Source organism: Ranitomeya imitator, chromosome 1 (genome assembly GCF_032444005.1).
Source record: "Ranitomeya imitator isolate aRanImi1 chromosome 1, aRanImi1.pri, whole genome shotgun sequence".
Lineage (NCBI taxonomy): Eukaryota > Metazoa > Chordata > Amphibia > Anura > Dendrobatidae > Ranitomeya > Ranitomeya imitator.
Window position 1 is genome coordinate 442,922,491 of NC_091282.1, and position 17,276 is coordinate 442,939,766.

Below are 17,276 nucleotides of genomic sequence, written 5' to 3' on the forward strand. Positions count from 1 at the left end.
ACGCTATCCTCCTTTCGTACTCCTCATGTAATGAAGCCATTCCAGAGGGGGTCAGAACTCATTCAACCAGATCGGTGGCGACCTCCTGGGCAGAGAGCTGGAGCCTCAATTGAACAGATATGTAGAGCAGCTACTTGGTCGTCTCCCTCTACATTCTTTAATCATTACCTGCTAGACTTGACCTCTTCTTCAGACCTCACCTTTAGCAGAAGGGTTCTGGAGGCAGTGGTTCCCCTCTAATGTACATTCTATGAAATTCTCTGCATGGTGCCGTCATGGGGGGAAAGAGAAAATCAGTTACTTACCGATAATGGTATTTATTCGGACTCCCATGACAGCACACGAGAGAGGGGATCCGCCCTTAAGGAACAGGAAACCTACAGATACAAAAGGGCGGCACCTCTCCCCATGCATCAGTTGGTTTCCTGTTCCTGAAGGGACTGGATGCCTATAGACTACAGGAGTCCAGGCCGGCCGGACCGATTCTGGTGGCGAGGGGGTCTCCCACTTCGGCCGGTGCGGGTACCTGAGGTAGTCACGGTGGCCCTGGCAGGGCAGCACGGCGGTGGCTAGGCAGCGAGGAGCGGTCGCCAGGGGGTGTCCGGTCTTCGGGACCAGCAGATGGTAGGTCGCCTTCCCGTGTGCTGTGGGTCTCTCTGTGCGGGGGGGGCGGCAGCATCTAGGGGTCGCTGAACGGAACGTAGCTGGCCGGCCTCGGCGTTCCACAAGGGCTGCAGCGCTGACAGGAAGCGCTGTAAGCGGTGGTGACGTCGGGGGGCAGAGCCGGCGACGACTTCCGGGTCGGTGAGCTCCTGCGCATGCGCAGGGGCTCCAAGATGGCGGCGCCCACCGGAGATCATGCCGCAATCCCTCCTGAGCGTTGATTGATCCCCCACAGCTGCGGGAGGGTGGGAAAATCAAACCAACAAGCTGGGCAAGGTGCGCTGACCGAAGGAGGGGCTTTATAAGGCGGCTCCAACAGCATGTTCCCGGGTTCTGGCTCCATTTTACTAAGGATGGAATCGGATCAGGATCAGCAGGTTGTGCTGCTGGAACAAGCATCCCAGAAACCCAAGGAGAAGGAACATGAGAAGAGGAGCGATGGTTCGGGCCGCAGAAGCTCCTCCAGACAGGGGTCTGGAGGGTCAGCCAAAAAGGATCCCCCTCGTACTTCGGTATTTCTGGGTGTGAGCAGCCACTGGTAAGTGATCTTCGAGAAAGTTCACTTAGTGACTAGTCTCCCCTCATGTTTTATGCAGGGAAGGAAAAACGTCAGTAAGGCAAAGCATAGGGAATGTGCCATCTGCAGGGTTCCCTTGCCTGACCCACACCCTAAAAAACTATGTGACCCCTGTATCCAGCAGACGGTGAGGTTCTGGAAGGAGGGGAGGGGGTATAGCATGTAGATCTTACACTCTAGTCTACCTTACTTATCCCCGTAGGTAGCCGAAGAATCCTCCTCTATTACGGCCAGTCTCAAAGAGATGATTAGAATGGAGGTTAAGGAGTCCTTTAAAAACCTTTCACAGTCAGGAGGTTCTAGGCAGAGAACTGAGTGGGCATCTGATTCATCTGTGGAAAAGGACAAGTCTGAAGAATCGGACGATTCAGCAGCATCATCCTCCTCTTCGGAAGAAGACGCTGCTCGGTTTTGCCTACCCCTAGAAAGAATAGACAAATTGGTAAAGGCGGTCAGAGGCACAATGGGTATATTGGAACCCAAGCCTCAACTATCCAAAGAACAAATGATGTTCAGTGGATTGGAGCAGAAAAAGCGCAGAGTGTTTCCTTTAAATGAGAAAATACAAGCTCTTATTAATGGGGAGTGGAGAAAACCGGAGAGAAAAGGCTCCTTACCACCTGCGCAAAAATGTCGGTACCCTTTTGATGACCCAGCAGTAGGTAACTGGGAGAAAGCACCAAAGCTGGATGCAGCAATTGCCAAGGTAGCTAAACGATCTTCTCTCCCATTTGAGGATATGGGAACGCTTAAAGACCCCCTGGATAGGAAAGTGGATACCTTCCTAAAGGGGACCTGGGAAATGGCAGCTGGCTCCTTAAGACCTGCGGTAGCTTCAACCTGCATGGCAAGGTCAATGATGGTCTGGCTGGACCAGTTAGAGACCCAATTAAAACAAGGGGCCTCTAGAGATTCCATACTCTCAGCATTACCTGTAATCCAGGAGGGGGCGGCTTTTTTATCGGACGCCTCAATTGACTCCGTAAAGTTGGCAGCTAGAGCAGCAGGACTTTCTAATGCTGCAAGGAGAGCCCTATGGCTGAAATGCTGGCTGGGGGATATGCAGGCAAAAGCAAAGCTCTGCGCTATCCCTTGTAAAGGCGAGTATTTATTTGGGCCTACCCTGGATGAACTCCTGGAGAAAGCAGGAGATAAGAAAAAGTTTCCCAACCTGTTCAATCCATACCGTCGTCCCTTCAACAAAAGAAGGTTCAACCGGGGAGGAAAGCGCGCCTTTTCACCAGGGAGAGATCGTCCCAGATGGGAGGATAGGCGAAAACGAGGTACAGGTCTCATGTTTCGCCGTAACCAGACGGAAAATAAAAAAACAAGACCAATGACTGGCAATTCCAGTGGGAGGGAGACTATTGCAATTCTCGGCAGAGTGGTCGAAAATCACAAACAGCGTTTGGATAAAAGACACTGTTTCCCATGGTCTCAAGCTGGAATTTGTTCATATTCCACAGGACAAATTTAGATTAACACCCTGGCGCTCATCTCCCACTGAACAATTCGCCCTAGAAGAGGAAGTGAGGACTCTTTGCTCCAAAAATGTTTTGGTAGAAGTGCCGTATTCTCAGGCAGGGAAAGGGTTTTACTCTCCCCTGTTCCTAATCCAGAAGCCTGATAAATCTTACAGAACCATTATAAATCTTAAGGGTCTCAATAAGTTTTTGGTGAAACATAATTTCAAAATGGAGTCCATTAATTCAGCAATAAAAATGCTTTTCAACAACTGTTTCATGGTAGTAGTGGATTTGAAAGATGCCTACTATCATGTACCCATTCATGCTGATTTCCAACGGTACCTGAGGGTAGTGATACTAATGGGGGGTAGGATTCAACATTTTCAATTCAGAGCGCTCCCTTTTGGGATCACCTCGGCACCTAGGGTGTTTACTAAAATAATTGCGGAAGTCATGGCGCATTTAAGGGAGTCAAATGTCCTTATAATCCCCTACTTAGACGATTTCCTCATTGTAGGTAACTCGGTAGATCATTGTCTGTCACAATGGGAGATTGCTAAAACCAAACTAGAACGGTTGGGTTGGATCATAAACTTTGAATAATCGAAATTACAGCCCCTAAATGTTCAAAAATTCCTGGGGTTAATGTTGAATTCAGTGACACAGCAGTGTCTCCTCCCTATAGAGAAAATAGACCAAATTCAGAGTTTTGTATTAAGAGCAATCAATACACCTTCCATGACACTTAGACAAGCAATGTCTCTACTTGGGTCACTCACATCTTGCATTCCAGCAGTTAAGTGGGCTCAGTTCCACACCAGGTCCCTGCAAAAAGAAGTCCTGTTCCATGACAGAGCCTTAGGAGGCGCATTGAATGGGAAATTGACGTTGAGGCCGATAACATTGAATTCCCTTAGATGGTGGCTAGATAAACAGAATTTATCAGCAGGGGTTCCCTGGATGGTAGATGTCACCCACGTGATAACCACGGATGCCAGCTCTTCAGGGTGGGGAGCCTATATGGGGGACATGGTGGTCCAGGGACAGTGGGAACCCTTCACAACATTCTCATCAAACCAAAGAGAGTTGTTGGCGGTTGAATTGGCTGTTAAAAAATTCCTCATATATCTGCAGGGCCAGCACGTCAGAATTCTGTCGGACAACAGAGTGGCGGTCGCTTACATAAACCGGCAAGGGGGAACTCGTTCCGAAACTTTAATGCAGATCACGGATCGGTTGTTCCAGGTGGCAGAGCTCAATTTTCTATCTTTGACAGCTCTTCACATCAAAGGAAAAGAAAATGTGGCAGCAGATTTCCTCAGCCGAAATGTGTTTAAACAAGGAGAGTGGTCTTTCAACGAGGACATTTTCAATCTTGTCGTCCGCAGATGGGGTCAACCAGTGGTGGATCTATTCGCCACCAGAAACAACAGAAAAGTAAAACTTTTTTGCTCCCTAAATCCCAGGGAGAATCCCCTGGCGGTGGACGCGTTTCTGATAAAATGGGATTTTCCACTGGCCTATGCTTTCCCACCACTGAACCTGATACCTCTAGTGGTGAGGAAAATCAGGGAGGATCGAGCGAAAGTCATCCTTATCGCCCCCTTTTGGCCCAGAAGAACCTGGTTTGCCTGGCTCAAGACAATGTCCGTAGCGGTCCCCTGGGTACTGCCAGAGATCCCGAACTTGCTTTCTCAGGGACCGATCTCCCATCCACAAGTGGCGGCGCTCCATTTGACTGCATGGAGTTTGAACGGTCACTATTAGTGGGGAAAGGCTTCTCTCCAAACTTGGTAGAGACACTCCTAAAGAGTAGAAAGCAAATAACTACGAGAATCTACTCTAGGACTTGGAGAAAGTTCTTGACTTGTTCAAAGTTTAATATCCAAGACGGGGTGCCAATACAACAAATCCTAGAGTTCCTACAGAAGGGGTTCGAGTTAAAACTCTCTCCTAGTACCCTTAGAGTACAGGTCTCAGCTTTGGGTGCCCTGTTTTCCTGTAATATAGCTAATAACTACTGGATAGCGAGGTTTATGAAGGCAGTTAGTAGATCTACACCAGTGCATAAAGACAGAACAGTTCCATGGGATTTAAATTTAGTTCTGTCCTCTCTAACTAAACCCCCCTTTGAACCTCTGCAGGAGGCCTCGATCAAAATGTTGACACTTAAGACAGCCTTCCTGATCACCATAACCTCAGCTCGCAGGATAGGGGATATACAGGCACTTTCCAGGGCTCCTCCATACACTGAAATCTTGTCAGACAGAGTAATCCTTAGACCAGACCCAGCATATCTACCAAAGGTGGCGACACGTTTCCATAGATCACAGGAGATAGTTTTGCCGTCCTTTATTCCTAATCCCTCTAATCCTAAAGAGCAGGAGCTTCATACGTTAGACGTCAGGAGATCTCTTCTTCAGTATATTTCAGCTACTGATAATTGGAAGAAAGATGGGGCACTGCTTCTTTCCTTCCAAGGTCCAAGGAAAGGATTTAGAGTATCAAAATATTTACTGGCTAAATGGATTAGGGAAACTATCTCTCTAGCTTATACAGCAGGTGGGGGGCCAGCTCCGCAGAACCTAAAGGCACATTCCACCCGGGCCATGGCGTCATCCTGGGCGGAAAGATCTGGAGTGTCAGTGGAGCATATATGTAAGGCGGCCACATGGTCATCCCCCTTCCACTTTCTTCAAACACTATCGGTTGGATTTGGGGTCCTCCTCTGATCTTTCCTTTGGGTTAAGGGTGCTACAATCTATAGTCCCTCCCTAAGGTAGCTTACATCTCTGTAAATCTCTCGTGTGCTGTCATGGGAGTCCGAATAAAGCTTTAAGCTACTTACTGGTAGCGGCATTTTTCGGAGGCCCATGACAGCACCCTTAGTTCCCTCCCTATTCACGTGGGGGTAGCACTTCCTGATATGTATATAGCGTAATATGTAAATCTCTCACGTATGGTGTCTTATTACAATAATGGGTTATTTTGTTTTAAAATGTATATAATGTGTATTTGTGTACCACTAACCGCGGCAGTCCTCTCAGGCTCTGAAATACAACTGATGCATGGGGAGAGGTGCCGCCCTTTTGTATCTGTAGGTTTCCTGTTCCTTAAGGGCGGATCCCCTCTCTCGTGTGCTGTCATGGGCCTCCGAAAAATGCCGCTACCAGTAAGTAGCTTAATGCTTTCTCTGATCCCATGACTGCACCCGTACATTCCATCCCTTCACGTGTGGGTGCGCACACTAGGATTAATATTTAGTCACAGTGCCTCTAAGCTTGTAGGTGCCATCATGGGATCAGAAATACCGTTATCAGTAAGTAACTACAATTTTTGCTATGATCTTTATCGGGACCTAGCTTTTTGCATATACTTTCACCCACAGTCTTCAATCCTTTAGCTCAGTTACATTTTACAAATACCTTATAATGAATGACTGCTATCTTTGATTATCAATAGGTACAGTGTAGTTTTCTAGGGCTGACTAGGGACAGTTCCCATGGAGCGGGGGCGCAATTTCTCGTATCAACATAGGGTGCCAACCTCCACTGTCGGGCAGTTAAAAGGTTAGGGGTGTATTAGTATCTCAATAGGGTTCCGCGTTAATTCATACATATATTTATATCACACTTTTTATTTTAGTAGGTATCTAAATAGAAAACTTTTTAAAATCCAATTTTTTCTCTTCGCCACGACAGCACCCACTGAGAGAGGGGATCCGCCCCTAGGAACAGGAAACCCTACGGAGAGATAAAAGGGGCGGTCCCCCTCGCTCCCACAGTTTGGTTTCCTGTTCCTACGGGAAGATCCACGGAGAAGAGGATTCCCAGCCTGGACGCCGCTTGCGCAGTTTACCTGTGAGGACGGCAAGGGCTCCAGGACTGGATGCAGCGTCGGGGGTGCTGATTCAGTTTTCCCCCCTCTGCTGGCAGACGTCGCAAGACCGGGTCGTGGGGTCGGTTCGCGGCAGATGTCCGGCGGTCTGCGGGGCAAGCACCAGGTGGTAGCGTCGCGCCGTCCTCGGCGGACGCTTGTGCGGTGTGGAGCCCAGTGTATGCCCCCGGAAGTGCTGGTAAGCTTCCGGGGTGCGGAGGAGTGAGACGACGCCGGCGCTGAAGCCGAGTAACAGCGCCGGAGTACACAATATGGCCGCGACCCGGGAGTGGTTAGCACTTCCGGGTTCAACAGGAAGAACATGGCGGCCCCCATGTGAAAAGGACACCGGCGCTGCATCCCGGCGTCCAGAATGGATTCTACAAGGAAGCCTGCGGTACTTTCTCTAGAAGTTACCGCCAACACCCCTCGCAGCCATGCCAGCAGCAGCAGCCGCTCTAGACAGAGTGGATCGTCCAAAAGGAAGCCACCTGCATCTGTGTCTCCTCCTCAGCCGGTAACTGATCGGTCAGCTTCTGGGTGAGTGTGCATCTACCCCACTAGTCTGATTATTGTCCCTCTCCCTTTATAATAGGCAAAAAGGAAGGAAAAAGCGAAACACAAGCAGTGTGCGTTATGTATCCAGCCCCTTCCGGATAGTTACACTAAAAGACTATGTGATTCATGTATAAAATCAACGTTACGTGAGGAAGCCTCAGTCAAATCAGAGGCTATAAGGGCCATGATCAGGGAAGAATTACGAGCCCTACAAAGCGTTGGCAGAGAGCCACGTATTAAGGAGAAAAAAGGATACGTTTCACCTGTATCCGATCAGGCCTCTGAGTTAGAGGAATCAAACTCAGATAGATCGCAGCAGGAGGTATCCTCAGATGAGGATCAGGATACGTGCTTCCCCACAGACAGCATTGACAATCTGGTGAGATCAGTTTGCAATACCATGGGCATAGAAGATCTTAAAGTCCCTAAAACACAGCAAGACATTATGTTTGCCGGCCTATCCGAAAAGAAGAGACCCTCTTTTCCGGTAATAACGGCAGTAAAGAGTTTGATCAAAAAAGAGTGGGAAAGCCAGGGGCAGAGGGGGTTACCACCATCCTCAAAAAGACGCTACCCCTTTAATGATGAAGAATTAGCAACATGGCCAAAAGCCCCAAAAGTAGACGCAGCTGTGGCGTCTACATCAAAGAGATCCTTACTGCCTGTAGAGGATTCAGGCTCGTTGCAAGATCCTCTAGATCGCAAAGCCGATTCACTTCTTAAAAGAGCATGGGAGACTTCTGCAGGGGCTTTTAAACCGGCAATCTCAGCCACATGCACCGCAAGATCCATGCTTGTTTGGCTGAGTGACTTGGAAGAAGGGCTGAAAGGAGGTCTCTCTCGAGAAAAATTATTGTCCTCCATACCCCTAATTAGAGGTGCCACAGCCTTTCTAGCGGACTCATCTGCTGACTCTATCCGCCTGGCAGCCAAGTCGGCAGGATTAACCAATGCAGCACATAGGGCCCTATGGCTTAAGGGCTGGAAGGGTGACCCTCAGACCAAGTCTAAGTTATGCAGCCTCCCATGTCAGGGTGAGTACCTGTTTGGTACCAAACTGGATGAGATTTTAACTAAAGCAGGGGAAAGGAAGAAAGGCTTTCCAAATAGTAATAATTACCTTCCATTTTATAGGAGAGCGTTCCGAAAGCCCGCATTTAATAAAAGGAAGGAGTTTAAGAACCAGGATCGCTGGGCCACAAGAGATACAAAACAAAGGGGTGCGTTCTTTGGGAAGCGCCCTTTCAAGTTTGAAGAAAAATCCCGTTAGGACAGATCTACCTGTGGGAGGCAGATTGTCCTCCTTCGCTAATCAATGGCAGGCCATAACAGCAAATATTTGGGCAAATAACCTTATCACATCTGGGTTACAATTAAAATTTTCCCGAGTCCCTCCGGACTCATTTCTATTGACTTCATTAAAGTCTCAATTACAACAAGAGGCATTGGAGCAGGAGGTAATGAATCTCCTAGCTAAGGGAGTCTTGGTGGAGGTTCCATTCCTACAGGAGGGGAAAGGATTCTATTCCCCGTTATTTCTGATTCCTAAACCAGATGGAACATTCAGAACTATTATTAATCTTAAAAAATTAAACATCTACCTAGAAAATCAAACCTTTAAGATGGAGTCTATCCGGTCCACCATTAAACTCCTGTTTCCCTATTGCTTTATGACAGTTCTCGACCTTAAAGATGCGTATTACCATCTACCTATTTATGCAGAGCATCAACAATATCTCCGTGTAGCGATTGTATTGAATGGGTGTGTCTGACACTTTCAGTATACTGCAATGCCTTTTGGGCTATCTATAGCCCCAAGAGTATTCACTAAACTAATGGCGGAGGTAATGTCATATCTAAGACTAAAAGACACTCTCGTAATTCCCTACTTAGATGACATCTTAGTAGTAGGAAATTCTCCTTCGCAATGTCAACAACGGTTGTGTGATGATAGCATCTCTGCAAAGATTGGGTTGGATAATAAACTGGGAAAAATCTAGACTTATCCCAACAACTCGGCAAATTTTTCTGGGAATTATATTAGATTCTACAAGCCAGAAATGTTTCCTTCCGGAAACTAAACAAATAACGGTTAGGAATAAGGTTCAGTCGGTAATAGATAAACCCCTAATTTCTTTGAGAGAAGGCATGTCCCTTCTTGGCTCCTTCACATCATGTATCCCAGCGGTTCCATGGGCCCAATTTCATTCGAGGCATTTGCAGTATGCAATTTTAGATGAAGAAGAAAAATCTCATGGTCATTTAAATATTAAAATTTCCCTTTCTAATAAAGTAATCCAATCTCTGATATGGTGGCTAGAACCAAGAAACCTGGTCAGTGGAGTCCCCTGGGTAGTTAAACCCTCAAATATAATATATACTGATGCCAGTCCTACTGGCTGGGGCGCACATTTAAAAGATCATTTAGTCCAAGGATTATGGTCAGTCACGGAGTCAGACGACTCTTCTAATATAAGAGAGCTAAAAGCTATCTATCATGCTCTATGTGAATTCCTTCCGCAGCTACACGGGACACATACCAGAATTCTGTCCGACAACATGACATCAGTCGCCTATATCAATCATCAAGGAGGAACAAAATCAGGAACACTTATGTCTATAACCGAAGACATTATAACCATAGCCAAAGAACATCTTCTGTCCCTGTCAGCGCTGCATGTCAGAGGAGTGGACAACTCAAGAGCAGACTTCCTCAGTCGTCATACCATCCACCAAGGAGAATGGGTCCTAAATCATCACATTTTCAAAATGATAACTATGAAATGGGGTATACCCGAGATAGATCTCTTCGCCACAAGACAAAACCGACAACTAAAAAGATTCGCTTCAATGTTCCGGGCCGACAATCCCGATATTCTCGATGCCCTTCAGACTCCTTGGACATTTCAGAAAGCATACACTTTTCCTCCTCTGATTCTTCTACCAACGGTAATCAGGAAGATAAGAGAGGACCGGGCAAATATAATCCTGATTGCCCCGTTTTGGCCAAAAAGACCATGGTTTTCCCTGCTCAGAGCCATGTCCATCTCGGATCCGTGGATCCTCCCGGAGGATCAGGATCTTCTTTCCCAGGGGCCCTTCAACCACCCTCATGTGAAGGGACTAAGGTTGACAGCCTGGAATTTGAGAGGCAGCTGTTAAAATTAAGAGGCTTCTCCGATAGTGTAATTAATACCTTGTTGACAAGTAGGAAAAGATCCACTACTGACATATATGTGAGAGTGTGGAGGAAATTTCTAGATCTCTATCCATCAGCATTGTCTAGTGAAATTCCCGTCTCCACTATTCTAGAATTTCTTCAAAAAGGACGTGACCTAGGCCTTTCAGTTAATACTCTGAAGGTACAAGTTTCTGCTCTAGGGCCCTTGTATAGTCACAATGTTGCGGGTAATAGATGGATAGCTAGATTTATTTCAGCTTGCCAGAGATCAGAGCCAGTTCAGATTCCCCAGATGCCTCCTTGGGATATTAATTTGGTCCTGGAAGCTTTAACAGGTCATCCATTTGAGCCTCTAGACTCAGCTCACATTAAATATATTTCACTTAAGACCGTTCTTCTTGTCGCGTTAGTATCGGCAAGAAGAGTAGGTGACATACAGGCGCTATCAGTAGATCCTCCCTTTATGTCAATATTTCCTGATAGAATTGTCCTGAAAACAGACCCTTCCTACCTACCTAAAATGTGTACAAAATTCCATAGATCTCAAGAGATCCTTCTTCCTTCTTTCTATAATAATCCTACAAACCAGGAAGAAGAGAAGTACCATACTTTAGATGTGAGAAGGGCTATAATAACTTTTCTGGATAAGACTAGCGCCTGGAGGAAGAGCAGGGCTCTCTTTGTTTCCTTCCAGGGTCAAAGGAAAGGATCTGGTGTTACAAAAGGCACACTATCCCGATGGATTCGGGAGGCGATATACCTGGCCTATTCATCTAAAGGGGAGAATCCACCTGAGACTGTGAAGGCACATTCCACCCGGGCGATAGCATCATCCTGGGCTGAGCGAGCAGAGGTTCCTATAGAACTCATATGTAAGGCCGCAACCTGGTCTTCTCCTTCTACCTTCTATAGTCACTATAGATTAGATCTATCTGCCTCCACTGACTTGTGTTTCGGTAGATCAGTCCTTAATACGATAATCCCCCCCAAATAACTATCTCTGAAAGTCTCTCAGTGGGTGCTGTCGTGGCAAAGAGAAAACAGCGGATTACGTACCGGTAATGCTCTTTTATAGAGCCACGACAGCACCCCTTCACTTCCCTCCCATTTATATATATTAGTGTACATATGAGCACTGTTAAGGGTGGTGGATTCTTGTAGTTATACGTAGTTAAATTATAATAAATGATGATAAAGAATTGTCTACTAAAACTGGTGGGCGGTTCCTCGCAATCTCTGTAACCCAAACTGTGGGAGCGAGGGGGACCGCCCCTTTTATCTCTCCGTAGGGTTTCCTGTTCCTAGGGGAGGATCCCCTCTCTCAGTGGGTGCTGTCGTGGCTCTATAAAAGAGCATTACCGGTACGTAATCCGGTGTTTCTCTTGGCCACCATGACTTTTCAAGCACTACCTTAACCCCTTCCCGACCTGTGACACAGCATATGCGTCATGAAAGTCTGTGCCAATCCGACCTGTGAAGCATATGCTGTGTCACGGAAGGATTGCATTCCTGCGGGTCGGGTGACCGGGGTTAATGAAAGGTCACCCGACCCACAGGTGCACCTATACTTGACTCCAGGGGGGTGGCTTTGCCCCCTCCAGGGCTACGATCACTGCTGCTGACCTTTTAGTCACCCCTCCCCCCTCTGATCTGATTGGAGCTAGCGTCCATGTGACGCTAGCCCTCCAAATAGATGTGGAGGGGCGGAGAAAAACAATGTCTGCCTTGCTCCTCAGCTTCATCCCATCCGTGGAAGCTGAGGAGCGAGGTGCCTGACTGCTCAACCGCCCCCCAGACACCGCGATCGCTGCCGCCGCTGCACACCTCTTCAGTGTCGGCGCTGCCACCGCCTCCCCCACTGCCAGCACCGCAGCTGCTGCTGGGGACAGGTACCTCACCTCTCCTGTCCTCCGCTCCCTCCCCCTGATCACCCCCTGCTCTGGTGATCACCCCCCTTTGTCACCTGCAGCTGCTGTGCTTATTTCTCCTCTCCTACTGCCCCCTGCGCCTGTCAGCCCCTCCTCCCCTGGTGATCACTCTCTTCAGTGATCACCGCTAATCACCCCCTGAACACCCCCCTGCCCCCCTTTATCTGCTGCTGCCTGCTCCATTTTCTCCTCTCCTACCCCCCACGCCTGTCAGCCCCTCCTCCCCTAGTGATCACCCTCTTCAGTGATCACCCCCTGCCCCCCACTGATCATCCCCTGCACTCCTTTATCACCTGCAGGTGCTGCGCTAATTTCTCCTCTTACCACCCCCTGCGCCTGTCAGCCCCTCCTCACCTAGTGATCACCCTCTTCAGTGATCACCTCTGGTCACCCCCTGTCCACCTGATCACCCCTTTTATCACTTGCTGCTGCCAGCTCCATCTCCATCTGACGCTGCATCTCCTCAGACCCCCCCCCCCCCGTGCCGGACAGCCCCTCCCCCACACCTGACAGCCTCCTCCTGCAGAATGGTTTCACCAATCACTCGCACATACACACGCAACACTATAATAAAGTTTAGATTTTTTTTACACACCACACACAATGTCCCGCTCGTCACAATGTCCCAGTCACAAAGGCTGTACTCAGCTGAGGAGGTATATTCCTTTCTTGCCTCCGAAGCTGATAGTGAGGGACAGGACCCCACTTTTCTGTATTCCTCCCACTCTTCCTCCTCTAGTGACACGGACTCACCACCCCCAAGATGTCGCAGGATAAGAAATCGTCCGCAGCCCAGGGGAGGAGAGCCGGAGCCCAGGGGAGAAGACAGTCAAGTGTAAGTAACCCCCAACCTATTGGTAGCCACGCCCAACCTAGCACTAGTGCACCCATCTGGACCCCCGTCCCTGAATTTTGCTCCACGGATTCCTGATTTCATTCCTCAATCAGAAATCCAATTCGAGACTGAAAAAAGTATTTCCCAGAGGTTGGCAAAGTCTTTTTCTCTGAGTCAATCGTCAGTCTCATGGTGGAGCAAACAAATTTGTACTCCCTGCAATATTGTTTTTCCCAAAACCCAGTTTCATCATTTCTGCTTGAAGTCTCGTTGACTCTGCAGAAATGTTGAAATATTGGGGACTGGTCCTTCACATGGGGATTGTGAAGGAACCAGAAATTCGTGAATACTGGAGTACTGATATTTTATATCAAACTCCAATATATGGCATGGTTATGAATCACAAACATTTTGAGGCGACAAATTTCTCCACTTTAGGAACAATACGGGTATCCTTCCTCGCGATGACCCGAATTTTGATAGACTGTTCAAAATTTGGCCAGTTATCGAACACTTCAAGTTTGCTGAAGTGTACATTCCCCAAAGGGAAATTTGTGTGGATGAATCCCTCATCCACTTCAAAGGGAGGATTCAGTTCCGTCAATACCTGCCCAGCAAAAGGGCAAGGTATGAGATAAAGCTCTACAAGATCTGTGAGTACCTCTGTCGGGGTCGTCACGACAATACCCTTCATCCACCAGTCATTCCAAGTCAAGATAAGAGCAGTGGTACCAAATTGAAGAATGAGTCAGACAAAATCTGGTTCAAACTCAGTGCCTGCCCGTTTGTCTACAAGTGTAGTAACGTCTCAGCAACTGATTTTATTTTCTAATACACAGCATAATATGATCTATTGGGGGAAGGTGTGCAGAGGGAGGGGGTAGGCAGGGGTTAAGCAATGTATCTAGTATTCAGTCCTTGTGGTTGGCTCTGACATCATCTGATGAATCTTCCTTTGTCCACATCGCTTTAAGTATCATTTCCAGAGAAATGATACTTGTCCTTCTGGAATGTGTAGCTTGCTTCTTCAGCAGAGTGAATCTGGAGCAAAGGTGAATACTGGCAGCCATCTTAACTACAATTACATATGCATTTGGCAAGCAAAGAGAAAAACTTATTGTTTCACAGCATAAGAATATATAAAAGTACAAAAGAGTATAAAGAAAATATATTTTCACCTTGACAATCCCCCCTAAACACTAAGTTTTTCCCTAAAAAGAAAGATCCTTCGAGACTGTCCATGTGATGGGGAAAGGGGAGGTGGATTTCTTCATCCAGACACCTCAGAAGCTCTCCCCTTGTGAGAGGCCTCCAGGCAGCTGAACCCTTCACTAGCTTCACATGGAGTTCTCCCGCTGTCCCTAAACTAAATCTCTTAGCAACATCTGAGAGTTGGGGGTTTTATCTATCTTCTTAAGGGGGACATGCTTAGGGATCTCCCCTGGATCAGTACCATCGTACTCTGGTAGGTCTACTTCTTGGTTGAGGAAGGTGCCAGTCGAAGTTGCCTCAGTAATAACCTTTTTATACAGGGGAATAACAGAACAGAGGATTATCGATCCAACTACAAGAAGGGCAATCAGTACCAGACAAGCTTGTTGAAGGAATCCTTTGAGCCCACCCAACCAACTGGAAAAGAAAGATGTGTCTACTCCAGCATTAGTTTTTAATTCTGCTGCTAACCCATTTATCTTTTTAAGGGCTATCATGGTCTTTCCATTTACCCCAGAGTTCTGAGGGATATAGGTACAACATTCCTCTCCCACCATCCCACAGACTCCTCCTTTCTCAGCTAAGATCATATCAAGGGCTAGTCGGTTTTGGAGGGTCATTCTAGTGTCAGGGCCCAATTCCTCAACTATACCTTGGAAAGCATCACAGGTAAAATTGACAAACCTTTGTTCACTGTAATATATGTAATTGATCCAATCAACATTTTTGTTAATCTGCACCTGTGGATTAAAGAAGCAAAGCCAGCATAGATCTGGTTCTGGGCTTTAAATTGGTCAGGCACCCCCCCTTGGCACTCCAATGCCATCGACATATACTAACGGATCTTCTTCATAACTCATGTGGAGCTGATTGAGACTTCTCCTCTTTCTGGTATATTCATCAGGTGTCTCTGGATCCCAAGGTAAAATCTTGAACTGCATAGCTAATTTAACAAGGGTGCATTGACATGTCCAGGCATTAGGCAACCTAGGACGGAGCTTACCATCTCCACATAACCAATAAATATCGTACATGTACTGTGTATGATTAGCTAGCAAATCAGTATCTAGAGAACTGTTCTCTTTGCAGAAACCTTTCTCGAAGACCCCTACTGGTGTACCTGTAGTGTCGTGGGTATTATAGCAGGTATAATTATCAGCTAATACGGTTATCCCTCCTGGGACCTTTAGTTTGGGTTCTTCATGAATTAGTGGGACATAATCTGAGCAATCAGTGGGCTTTAGACCCTTCAACAGATTCATAACACAGGCAGTGGTATTGTCATCAGGAAAAAACAATGGATGTGTATTTGCTGCAGCACAAGCAATACATCCTACAGAGATATTCTGAACTCTTACATTGTATCTTACCCATTCTAACCATAAATTTTTCCTTGGGGCTGTTTGTGTTTCTATGGAGAAGACTTCTTGCCAACTGAGACCTGGAATGGGGATTACTTCGTTAACTATATTTTGCAAACGTTCACCTGGGCCTGTTTTAGCTGTACTGGTAACGGGGGCCTTGGTTGGTCTGAAGCTAATATCCTGGAGCTGTATATGGCCTAAATTCCCATAGTATCCACTATTAAACACATTATGAAAATATCTTCCCAGTACAATTGTTATCTCTGGTAACACATATATAATACTGGATAATTCCCTCTACCACCCGCTGAGTCTCGGGGCACTTGACTACATCGCAGAAATCAAATCACCAGATATTTACCGGGGCCGTTAGGTTTACCCAGAGAATAGTGGCACCGGAATTCTTATTTACAATAGGGGCCGAGGAGGTAGGGGCGAGGATGGCCCCCAGCCCCAGGACCAAAAACAACAACAACATTTTTCTTTAATCACTGCTGCAACTAGGCGCTGGTCCGGTCTCTTTTACAGTGTGAAGCGTGGATCCAGGTGCTCTTTCCTTCAAGTTTTACTGACATAGCTTTTCACGACCATAAGACCACCAGGCTTCAAATTGTGACCAATATCGGTTTCTGCTGAATCTGGAAGGGAAGAAGAAACTAAAACATGGGTGTTAGCAACATTTCTACTAAACTGAATAACATATTGAACAGCACGGTCAGTTTCTTCTGACAACTACTGAGACTGAAAATTTACAAGTGAGAACCTAGCACCAAACAATATCTCCTATGGGGACAGGCCATGTTTTGCAATAGGGGTAGTACGAATATATAAGAGCCCTGGCCATGGAGCCGTAGTCTCCTGCATCATTTTGGTCAATTATCCCTTCAGTGTGCCGTTCAGCCTCTTAACTTTCCCACTGGATTGTGGATGGTACGGAGTATGGAGGGCTACAGTGGATCCAAGCATTGTCAGAACCTCCTGATACACGAGAAGAAAAGGCCGGGTCTTGGTCACTTTCAACAACTTCTGGAACACCATATCTGCATATAACTTCCATCACCAGTTTCTTTGCTGTGGTCATTTGCAGTCACGTTGGTAACGGGGAATACTTCTGGCCAATTAGAGAACATATCGACAACCACCAGACAATATTCATACCTTCAGACTTAGGCAACGTGAGGTGGTCCACCTGGAGCTTTTGGAAAGGATAGTCGGGCTTAGCAAGATGCTTCGGGGATACACGTTAAAGTTGACCGGAATTGCAGGTCTGACTGATACCTCTATGTGCGGGCCCATGTGCCCACGTGGCAATAGCAGGGTACATCCGCTTAGGGAGACACACAAGTTGGTCCTTTTTTCAGCGACCATTGTCCATACATGCTCCATCAGCTTTCCACTGCTTCACTTCTTCCTTTGGAGACATTCTCTGCATCGTCATTAAGCGGTCTCGCGGGTCCGGCAGAAAACCTCAGTCTGGCATAGATCATCAGATTCCTGTAGAGTCAGTGTTTCTTGTAACTGTTTACGCTGAGAGCGTGTGGTCACCATAGCTGGTATGGTCTGTTCAACGGGTAGAAGAGCGGCAGCTTTTGCTTGCATATCTGCAGAGGCGTTAC